General features: G+C 43.8%; 1 protein-coding gene and 2 long non-coding RNA genes across 4 annotated transcripts in view; 1 reads left to right on the top strand and 2 right to left on the bottom strand.

Moving 5' to 3' along the window:
• Positions 1-5189: 5189 nt before the first annotated feature.
• LOC106033525 (uncharacterized) lies at positions 5190-6635 on the bottom strand. Its single transcript, XR_007163887.2, has 3 exons — positions 5710-6635; positions 5434-5484; positions 5190-5329 (listed from the first exon to the last, which is right to left on the bottom strand). It is a non-coding gene; the product is annotated as an uncharacterized lncRNA (long non-coding RNA).
• Positions 5219-11886, top strand: part of LOC106033524 (uncharacterized) — a 22676-nt gene continuing 16008 nt past the window's right edge. Inside the window, exon 1 of the long non-coding RNA XR_010825033.1 lies at positions 5219-5355. This is a non-coding gene — a long non-coding RNA (uncharacterized lncRNA). The remainder of the gene's footprint in view (positions 5356-11886) is intronic.
• The window catches only part of LOC125182975 (uncharacterized), a 35368-nt gene continuing 30153 nt past the window's right edge, over positions 6672-11886 (bottom strand). Inside the window, exon 5 of one of the 2 annotated variants that reach the window (XR_010825031.1) lies at positions 6672-11749. The gene's annotated coding sequence lies outside the window, so the exon portion shown is untranslated. The remainder of the gene's footprint in view (positions 11750-11886) is intronic. The other variant, XR_010825029.1, reaches the window with a different exon arrangement.

Here is an 11886-nt window from a genome sequence, read left to right as displayed (position 1 = left end):
CACGTCTATATAAATGCTGGGAACGTTGATGTCTCCTGCAGCACATTCCTGAGGCGTCCCCTGTTTTGTGCCAGAGGTGTTAAGATTGTTAAAGGTGCTATGTGGTGTTTTCTGGTTTGGAGGATGGGAGGAAAAAGGAAGGGAGCAAAATAGATGTACTTGGGGGACTCTAAAATAGTTGCTTAGTATGCATTTCATTCAGAGTTTGTTCCCACTGGACTTGTCTTAGGGGTAAAATGGAGGCCATAAACTTCTTGCCACAATAACCTTAAAACTCTAAGCTCCCATAGCTGACTGAAGTCCTTTAATACACCTATATACAGAAAAGCTCTCTGGTCTTGCCCCATCCTTACTCCAGTGTCCCTCTTTGAAGAGGCAGATTGATGGCCACCCCACTGACATCTATTTTAATGACAGAAGCATAATTTAATGACATAAAATTTATTTTAGCTGATAGGAGATAGCAGGGATTTTTTCCTCACATTATCCCTGTTATTTTCCTTTTAGTGAAGGGGATAGCACCAGATTCCCTTTTACTAGTGTGAGCATGTCACAGGATTTGTAAGGTGCCCCTTTTTCCTGCTCTTGCTTTTTCTCTCAGCATCAGTATTAAATGTCTGAGAAGATAACTATTTCAACAACGTATTTTCCAAAATGAAATAGGAAAAGAAAGGATTTTTTTCTCCAAGTATTGGTGATGACACTTCAAAAATATGAGATCCTTTAAGAGCGCATACCTGAGCCTTCCAGAAGTCTATTCTACGGCAGCTGCATCCAGGGATCAAGAAGCCTCACATGAGAGCCACAGAGAGTCCAAAATTCCCAAACACACCCTTGCTGAGAAGGGTTACGGCTGTGGTTGCTCACCGCCCACCCCTGCATCACCACCAATCGCCCTGGGGTCCTCTGCCATAAAATCAGTGGGGAGCCCACGGCCAGGCCTTGGCTGTGTCAGTGAGGGGCTCGTTTACAGCCTAACCGCCAGGGTGACTTGTGTGGGATGCTTCCTCCACGAAACGTGCTAACACTGCGGAGATAACTCTGCCTGTGGGCTGTCAGCCTGCCTTGACATTTGTAAGTGCTCCAGCTCTGCTGTCTCACGGTGAATTCTTCTTTCTGCTGGTGCTGTTGACGTGCTGCCTTCTGCTAAGCTCTCCATCCCTATAAATCTTGTTAGGAGTCAGATTTGGCAATCAGTAACAGCTCCCAAGCAGGGCTGACCACCACGGGCTCCTTGTGAAGTCCACATGTAGCTGTGCACAGAGTGGGAGCTGCCACCACACCGTGAGGCATCCATCCATGGGCTAGCGAGAGCTGCAGGCATCAGTGTGCCTTCAAGCAAGTCCTTGCCAGCCCTCCCTTCCTGCTGGAAAATCAAAATACCACCATCCTCCTGCCCCACAGAGGTGTTCTGGTTAATTTTCCCCCTGCTCCTGTTGAGGAGCCTGAACTCTGCTGTAGATGTACACATTGTGGGATCACAGCTGTATAGCCTTCCATCTGCTCTGCCCACCTGCTTGTAAGGTGCACTTGCTCCTGTTATATTTGCCTGAATCAAGTTGATGGTATTTACAGGGCAATAGCTAACCAGCTTCTCTCAGAAGCAGGAGCTGAAGGTAAGCGTACGGTAACCTGTAGGTTTAAGTGTATTATGCATTTGGAAAGGGCAGTAGCCTTACAAGACTGATAGAAAGATAGAAAAAGCAAGGGGTTTCTCCCAGAGAAAAAGGCTTGGGTGTTGTTATTGTGTGTTTTTTTGAAGGGTAAGGTCAATAGGAAAAGGAATAGATCCTTCTCTTTCACATATGTTTCCTTGTGGAAGTGGGAAATGCTGGCATTCAATAGAAAAGTCAGAATTTTATGCAGCAAACCAGTACGTCTTTCAGTGTATTTATTTACTCAAAACAGCTATACATCGAAAATACTTTTGGTAGAAATGTGTGGTCAGTCATCATCTCACAGGAGACCTAGGAGACCCAAATGCAATATTCTTTTATCAAGGGTGTTTTATTCTGTAGCTTCATAGCAGGCTGTGTTTTTAAGAGAGCTTTCTTACAGAAACAGGAGATGTTCTCATGAAAAATAAACGGGGAGAGTGAAGAATCTCTGAGAAAATTCTTTCAAAATTAAAACTGACTTTCTTCATAGCTGCTCCTGTGGCCCCCTTTCATGTCCATGTCCTCTGGGCAGCTCAGCAGAGAGCAAGGCTGGCATGGAGGCTGGGGAGAGCAGTTTTGGCTTGTGTCTTGCATCGCATGCTGGAAATCCTGTGAGTGAGGCTGGCCAGGTTCATCGATGGGCTAATCAGAGGAGAAAAGTGCCACGTGGCTGAGATAAGTAACCATGTCAGATCAAATTTTACAGTTGTGCCAGAGCAACTTGAATTAGACCAACCTTTGATGGCTACAAAGGTGGGACTTAATGTCCTGGGGGAGCAGGTTTTCCCATTATATATTCATTTAATATTTTTTTTTGCTTTAAATTGGCTGGAAATAACACAAAAATGGGTTTTTGACAGACTTGTACTCTTGCTTCTGAAATCCAAGGGAATTAAGAGATCTGGCCAGACAAAAATTTGAGAAAGCAGTAACACTAAACTGAATTTCATTCCTTGCTTCTGTCTTTATTGCTTGAGTGTGGATTTATGTGGAAAAGCTTTATTTTCGAGAAGTTACTCCAAACCTTCACGCAAGTTGCAATTTATAATAAACAAAACTTGTAAAACGAGATAAAAGTCCTGAACCAGTGCAAGGGATTTGCTGACTGGGATGTGTGGGGTTTCTAGCTCAGGTAGATGTAATGCAACTAATAATCTGCGGGAAAGGTCAGCATGAAGGAGGCAAAGTACATTTTTAATTTACACACTTATGTAGCTTGTGGCAGGTGTTGAAATCGGCATCAAACACATGCAAAGATGTCTGGCATTATCGCTTTTAGGTCACGCACTTGAAAATGATACAACGTGGAAGGCAGGGACTTAATGTAGAGAATTCTGTATTTCCACCAGAATGCTCCTACCCCTGCTGATGAGCTGACATTTGCGGTCCAATATTTCCCAAAGATACTGGCAGCTTTATAATTAGGCCCTCAGTCAGAGCTGCCTTTCTGCTTGTGCCTCACCCTGTACAGATTTGCACTGTAGAGGTTTTTTAGTAGCAAGCGCGATGTTTGACACGCATTGACCAGAAGTAACCGGAGCAAAGGAGGAGCTGGGCTTAGTCCAACCGCAGTTGTGTAGCACTGAGGCTTTCTGAATCAAGCTTCTGCCTCAGTGACTTCTTCGGGGTCATGGAGTGTTCATTAGATGAATGGGAATATGTATATATGCGAGCAGACCTTTGTCACCCTGGGATAAAGCACAGCCTTGGTGCCCCGGGACACAACAGGACTGGCCTCGTGCCTCCCGGATCACCCGCTGTGCTGAGAACGCTCAAAGGGAGCAGCGAGCCAAGAAATGGTCTCAGCGCCCCATGCTTGGCGGCGTCTTCAATGAAAATATGAACGGCTTACGGAAGTTTTCTCCAGGATGTTTCTTATTCTGCCCTCAAAAAAGGCTTTCCCCCATGCACAGTGGGAGACCCGCGCTTCGCAGCCTGCAGTCTCAGAGGAGCTGCTTGCACTTGAATGACACCAGGGGCAGGGTCGTAAATGCAATATCAGGCTTGGTCAAACTCATGGCAAACCAAAAAAGAAGGGAAATGAAGAATAATCTGTATTGTTTTCATACACAGTAGACTTTCAGAAATACTCAAAAAACGTCTTTTATTTCTTAAATGGTCTGTGAAGTTATGGCAGATGTATGAGCATGCAGGGATAAATTATTGGAAAACTGTCTCTATATTTGCATGCATAGCTATAAATATATGTTTCTGTGCACAGGCATGCAAATATATAGATGAGTGTGTATGTGCTCATGTTTATATATATGCATGTACTTTCATGCATACACAAAAATAATTTTCTATAGCTTTTCTCATGTTTAATGATAATACTGAATACTGGTATTCAGCAATCTTAATCCTCAAATGTGTTGAGGAAAGGTAGATTTTAATGGTGTTAAATGAAGCATTTAGCGCAGAGGGCCTCTCACCTTTGGTGGCACACTCTCAAAATGAAATCCAGTGTTCAGATACAATAATAAAAAGAAGAAAAACAATATTACCTGTTTAAAGAGAATATAAAAATCCAATTAAGTTCGGAATTTTAATTTGCTTGCAAGCTTGGGTTTGTTGCTCTGTGAAAAGAATGAAAATGTAAATGACATTTCTGTGTGTTATCTACATAATCCAGAGGCTAGAATATCCTGTCATGCTTACTTTGTCTAGCGATGATAAAACTAAACAGTTTTAACTGAATTTCCTGTAAATGGGCAAATAATCAAAATTGAACATCTTTATATTCTGATCTTTCATTAATTTATGTAGAAACGCTGTTATAAAGAGATTAGCGGTTACAAAAGAAAATGAATTTGTGCCTGGCATCTGACAGTAGCTATAGCGCGTGAAGTGCTGTAGGTACAGGAAGAACAGCGTGGTCACTCGCTTCTGAACCCTGAACTAAGGCACGGGGAGGGAGGCTTTGCTCCATGGGGCCCACAGGGCACCCACCATCGATGTGCAGAGTCAGACCATCGTGTCCAAGTGTCACTGCCCTCCCCTAGCTCTTCTCACCTTGAAATGCAGCGACTCAGTCGTGGCTGCCTGCTAAGACACGCCGTGCTGGGTGGGGAGCACACAGCGAAAGGTGGCAGAGCAGAAAGAAATGTCCAAACCCATACTGTTTTAACAGGCCTTCTGCCTAACGGTGGGATTAAGGCTTCAACCAAAGGAGCCTGTTGGGTACGGAGCAGGACTGGAAATTCTTGGTGTCTGATTTTTTAAATACCAGTCTCTGCAGTGGTGGGTGCCCAGTCAGAAGATTATCCAGCCCCACAGTGTCTGGGAAATCTGTTCCTTCCTTCGGAAATGGTCAGAGGCTGTTTGTACACCCTGCAGGTTTTGATAGGAGATACGTAAGCAGTTGTTAAATTGTTCATTTGACCTAGAATGGTACAGAAAGCAGAGCTGTAAAACTTCCAGATCCACCTGTTGATAAGGAAGCAGCTTTATCTGCTTTTTCCATTTTTTCACGGGCTCTCAGTTCTGCTCCTGGCAGTACCTCTCACTACAGATTTTGCAACCTTCAACCTGTTCATCTCATTGCAGCAGTACGGCAGGGATGGGACTGGCATCATCGGCACGCGGAGTCTTCTGCACTTCACAAAGTTACGCATCTTCTTCTGCATTTCTTCAAGTACAGAAAACTGGCAACCCGTGTGTCTCTTCATGTCCTGCAGAGCAATTAAAGGACAGCCAGGTAAGTTTTAGATGGGTATAAAAAGAATAATTTTTTCTTTATTCTTCCTGTATTAAGGATTGCTTGTGTGTTACTTACCTAGTCATTACTGTGGTCCTACAGCATATCTCTTGTTCAAGGTCATGTTGCCTGTGAAAATGAAAAGAATGAATTACAAGTGCACGCAGTGATATAATCCAAAATGCATTTGATATGACAAAGTTAACACTGTGATTTTAGCCTCGTTTCATTACATAGCCTCGAAAAAAATCTTGGGGCCTCATCTCAGTTTCACAGGCAATATTATGCAAGAAACATCGCCTGCCAGCATCTAATATGCAACCAGCAGGTGTTGTTCAGCCCTTTCATATTTACCTCCTTCGTGCCTCTTCAGAGTTAGCACAGTGTCTGCCTCAAGGCAGCCTCAGAAAATTAGGCACCCATGTTCATAAACATCCTATAAATCTGTTCTCATTTTCCTAAAAAAAGATATCAAAACAGTCACAAACACTGATGCAGACACAAATTTTCCCCAGTGCTTCAGTGCTTTTTCTTCCTGCGCACCCTTCTGCTCCTGGGAAGGCTTAAGCTGTGTCGCAGCAAACCCAAGCCAGCACTGTCAGAAAGCAGAGCCCTCTGCAAGCACATCCCTGCTGCTCCTGCTGCTGGAGCAGAAGGACCTGACCGCACCCTTGTTCTTAAAGCCAAATGCTAAATTCAATCAGCAAAAGCTTAAGCAGTCCCAGTTCTTTCTGATAGTGCTAAAAAAAAATTAATTAATTAATTAATTGCAGATAAGTTATTTGTGTTTGAATATTGAATCCCAAAGGGTGGTAGTTATTTTTTCTAATTCTGTGGAGACAAAGTAAATGGTTGTGAATAGCCCAGTAGTAGAGTAGAATTGATTATTAATGTCCATGCTATTAAAACCACCTCCAATTGCCAAAAGGTCTTGTTTCATGGTGGTGGACCTGTGTGTCTACCCTGTTAGTGTTAAGCCCTAACAGAAATAAAGCACAGCAACACAGAGCTCTGGAAGGGTTTCAGCAGAGCTGGTTGCTGCATCCTGCCTCACTGTTGTGGTTTAACCCGGCTGGCAGCTAAACACCACACAGCCGTTCGCTCACCCTCCCCCCTCCCTCTCTGGGATGGGGGAGAGAAACGGGAAAGTGAAGCCGGTGAGTTGAGATAAAGACGGTTTATTAAGACAGGAATATAATAATAACAATAATAATAATAATAGTGATAATGATAATAGTATTAATAATAATAATGTGTAAGAAACAAGTGATGCACAATGCAATTGCTTACCACCCGCTGACCGATGCCCAGCCTATCCCCGAGCAGCCGGCCCCCCACCCCGGCCAGCCACCCCTATATATTGTTTAGCATGACGTCAGATGGTATGGAATACCCCTTTGGCCAGTTTGGGTCAGCTGTCCTGGGTCTGTCCCCTCCCAGCTCCTGCTGCACCCCCAGCCTGCTCGCTGGCAGGACAGAGCGAGAAGCCGAAAAGTCCTTGGCCTGGTGTAAGCACTGCTCTGCAACAATTAAAACATCAGCATGTTATCAGCGCTCTTCTCATCCTAATCCAAAACATAGCACCCTACCAGCTACTAGGAGGAAAAATTAACTCTGTCCTAACTGGAACCAGGACACTCACACAGTGGCTTCACTACAGAGACTCCAGGTCCCTCTCCACTGTTCAGGACACGGTTTGTACAAATGGCATCTCATCCCAAGCACTTGCTCAGCAACATTCACGGTCCTTTCCAAAAAAGACCTCCAATAGTTCACCAAAATTGCATTTAGTCTGTAGCACCCCCTGGAGCTCTTATGAATACAATTAATTTCTGCAGATCAGGACAAAAATGCAGAGGACTCTATGCTGTATTGACTTAATATATGTCATAATGGCCCTGTCTGGACCTAGACTGGCTATTATTCATTTGAAAGTTCAGCGCACACCAGAGTGCAGCCTTTGCACGACTTGCCCTTCCTGCAAGAGCTCAGGCTTGCAATGCAGCTGCTAGACCAAGAAATAAGAGCTTGAGCTCACAGTACTGGAAGCTGCAGCTTCATTTCCCCAGAAGCTTTGTGGGCAAACAGTTGTAAAAGCCACAAAAGCAGCCCCTGGTGCGTTGCTGGGTGTGTTCATCTGGCCTGTCTGGCCCGTGCTGGCTCCTGCATCCCCCTCGCTGTCCACAGGAACAGAGGTTTCTGGGTCTCGTGCATGGAGTTACAGATGCCATGCAGAAGGCAAAGACCCCAGGGTGAGGGACACGTACTGGCACCTCAGCGCTGCTGCTTAAGGGCCAAGCTTGTTGTTTGGGATCTCTTCATAGCAATCAAGCACCTCTGAGGAGCTGTCCCCTGACCCTCAGCCCTGAGCCCTGAAGCCGAGCCATTAGTTTGGCTGCTGGTGGACTGCTGTGTGTTTGGCTTTCACGCTGCGCAGTAAACAAAGGGCACTTCACGAACTGTGGTTGTTTCCAGCCAGTGAAGCCTGATTTCACTCACCTATTTTCCAGACTCTGAACAATGAATACTAAATAGATAAGCAAATCTATGTTTTATCGTACAGAATCTCCCAAGTGCCTGAGGCTGTTTCAGGCCCAGTGGCTGAAGTTGGGTTAAATTAAGCACTGCTGAAATGCAGAGCAGACAGGGAACAGCTTCCCTTCTGAAGTCCTGGCAGCACAACTGGTTGAGCACAGGAGAAATCCTTTTAAGTGTCAGAGAAATCGTTTGCTTTGAAATCTCCATCGTCTGTGTTACTTGGTCTTTTAGCCTTACCTATTCAGCACTGGAGTTTCAGTGTCACAGTGTGACCTTCAGTCTAGCTCCCAAGATTTTTAATATCAGTCCTACCATTTTTTTCTAATGTTTTTTTTTTCTATTTTATTTATTTATTTTTAATGAAACTGGGTCTAGATTCATGTAATCTGTTCGTGGGTAGCGGAACAGCAAGAGAAATGAGACTCCTTCAGTGAATTCTTTTTACAAGTGACGTGTCTCTAATGACAGTGGTGGTTTTGATATGAAAACATAGAATTAATTGAAGTATTGATAAAGCTGCACTTCAAAGCAAAATGAAGCAATCTACCTTCTTTGGTGCTCTTCAGCTTTGCACCATTTCAGGACCAAGTGCTACAAACATCTGTTTATATGGAAAGAGTGTGATTACAGTAAAATCTGATCTATGTGAATACATTTTTACATCTTTTTCCATGTATTTTCACTACATCATTCTACTATTTAGGTAGAACTTCTGGAATTTCAAAAAATTGATGTAGCTCCCTGATCCTGACATAGTTCTACCTAAAAATGTATTTGTGACATTCAGCTTAACATTGTGCAACTTCAGTCCTAGCATTCAGCTCACTTTTCTCAGAGTTCAGCACACCCATTGGTAAGTGCAAGCCACCACAGATTTATCTTTTGTGAAAAACCTTGTTTTTCGTACCAAATACAGACTAGGAGAGGCAGGCTTCCCACAGAAGTTCTGATCAGAAATGAATGTCAGCTGTTAGCTCCAAACTTGCATGGTTGTAATCGCAACTGCTTGTATGTGCCAGAAGAAATTGGAATATTTACAGCTTTGCAGAGCAGCCGGAAGGAAACAATTACAAGTGAAATACAAATAGACAGTCATATACACAAATATATGGAAAAAGCACAAATACGTGCACAGACAAGCACATTCACACTCACAGATAAGTAGGATGCCAACAGAAACAAGCAAAATGTGTTTGCAACTAGAAAACGGTTCTGAAGGGGCAGAATATAAAAACATACAGAAGCAGGGGACAGGACAAGCGTGCAAGCACAGAAGTCATGGTAGCAGCTTTTCTATTGCAGGACTGAAGGCAAATAGGTAAAGGTGAGCACACTCAAACAGGTCTGGTTCTGGGCTGGGTTGAATTTACCCTATGTACATGACACTGTTTTTCACTGGGAAGGATAAAGCCAGGAAGAAGGTTTTGGGTGGATGGAGACACACCACTGTGTTTGCAAAGTCTGTTGAGAACATGCTGCTCAGGCCACCTGTGAAGTGCAATGAAATTGATGCTGCAGGCAGGGTGAGTGGGTACAAGTGGAGGCAAAATTTTGCCTCCTAAGGGTATGATGTCAGGTGTGGGGATGATCCCTAGGTCTTGGGACTTTCTGCCAGTATCTTTTCTGCAAGTTCACATATCCCCTCACACTCTTACTCCTGAAACTGCAGCTACTGAGTGCCTTATCACTTGGCCTGACAAAGTCATATTCCACCATGAGCACAGTAAATACCTGCATTTCTCCTGACGGTGCAAATATTTTGAATTGTATAGCTTTATTCTTGCTAGGTTTTCTTTGCCTCTGTGCTTTTTGGGAAATCAATACTCAAAGGAGCGACCTGTGTATCTCTGACTTGCATGCAATTCCAGCTGAACAGCACTAGGCTTCTAGCAGAAGGATTGAAAGAACAAAGAAAAAGGCTCATTTAATTTACCTTGAGGGATAGTTCATTTCTCAACTAGAGACAATTTGAAAAGCACAAAGCCCTATGCCAATATCTTAGTCACTCTCAAAAATAAAATTAAGTCTTTCTCAGTAGGAAAATAAATGTCAATGCTATGTACATTTGCATCCAGCAGCAATTCTGCAGCTAATTTCGTAGTAATTGATATGATGCTGTATTGCTTATTATGGGTGTTGTAGGATTAAACGTTCAGGTCTGAATCAGACTTGGTCTAACACCAAAGTGGTCGTTTTCTACCTACCTAGCAGGTTGACCAGTATACAACATTAACCAGAGCTGGCACAGAAGTTAAACACTGATGTCGAATGGTAACCTGAACGCAGTTCAGAAACTATGGGTCAGAAATGCTAACTTACATAGTTAAGGCTAAGTTAAATAGTTCATTAAGTTGCTTAATGAAACCAAGAACAGACCTGGACAATATGAAGCCAATACATCAGATTAGAAAAGAAGTTGTTATCTAACCAAGAAGCCATTAGATAGCTGGTAAGTGGATGTTTCTATGATTAGGATTTCAGAATGCTAAATTCAAACCAATACCATTTTTGAGTGATGCCAATAAGCATCTTTATTGTGCCTAAAAGTGACTGTGAGAGTAACTTTGTGAGAAAGGTGAGTAATGGGTAATCTAAGAAGTCTATGAGAGAGACATGGCTACAGAGGCTTAATTCAGACACTTGATAAATTCTTTTTAAATGCAGAACCACACCATCAGCTGGGGCATGAGGATGTATTTTCACTGACTGTCCAAATACACATCCTCTGAACACTGCTGCTCCGGCACTGTAAGGATGCTCAGCAGTTGGTAGAGTTGCAGCCCCAGCTCTGGGAATCACTACCTCTAAAATGAGCAGACAACAGTAGTACCTGTATGACTCAAAAGAAATCACAGAAATGACCAAAACTGCAATGGAATAAGAGAAGAGATGGGCTTTTGCCTTGCTCAATAACCCCTATTCAATCTTATTTACATTTAAGCTAATGGCTAGTTATTATCATGACTCTTTTCATGAGCATGTATGCAGAGAAACCAGCTGTCCTGCACAGACTTCCCCAAACCAGTGCTCTGCTGCTGTAGCAGCAGGTTGGAGCACACCTGGAACGTGCTATGTTCCCTTACTAGTCCTTTACTGGTGTACCAGCTCTCCGGCTGTGTGGCACAGTCTGTGCCTGTGGTATTTGTTCTGTCCACTTACAGCTCCTACAAGGCAATTCACTTGTTTGTTCCTGCTTGCAGTGCTGGGAATGAGGACTAATTGCTACCGGAGGATCTCGTTACTCTTTCTATAGTACATCAGCTGGACATCCTAGGCTCCATTACCTAGTGTAACCACCGGCTGATGAACCAATCCTTTTATGTTAACAAGATGGCTTCGCAGTGACACTCCTACCGCAATTACAGTGACAGCACGCTTAATGCTGAGATGGAAACAACGCTGGGCCACGTGCTGAAGTCTTTGTTCAAGCACACACAAAGGGAAGGACAATGAGGAGGGATTTTCCTTGCAGGACAGATGCAGGAGAGCAGACTCATTTGAAGCACAGGAGGAGCTTGGCTCCAGCTGACCTTGGAGTGCTCTCAAAGCACTTGCACTTGGTTCATGCTCTGAGCTGACTCCAGGAGGAGACCGTTTCTCCACACTGGCTCCCATGGACCACAGCCTTTGGGAATGTTCCCCAGGAACTCTGGCTCCAGCAACTGGGACTTGGTAACTCCAAAATTGCATCCAGGGAGCCCTCCCTGAAACTCGGACCAGCGTAAGGATGGCCCATGGGGGTTTGTTTCTTTTGAAATGTGCTCTTCACCAATCCACATCGTTTCCCTTTGACTTAGCAGATCCTTTTCAGCCTTCTGCAGCAAGCAGGTGTTTCTCCATATTTCCAGTCTGTGAACTTAAAGAAATTCAAAAATAATTTATCATTTTATAAATAAGTTATACAAGCTGTCATCACAAATCTGTCACCGTGCAGACAGGTGCAAACATGCGCAGTATGCAGAGAAAGACACTGATGCCAAGATCAGAATAAAG

This window comes from Anser cygnoides, chromosome 15, assembly GCF_040182565.1.
Source record: "Anser cygnoides isolate HZ-2024a breed goose chromosome 15, Taihu_goose_T2T_genome, whole genome shotgun sequence".
NCBI lineage: Eukaryota > Metazoa > Chordata > Aves > Anseriformes > Anatidae > Anser > Anser cygnoides.
This window is presented reverse-complemented; position numbering and strand designations above follow the sequence as displayed.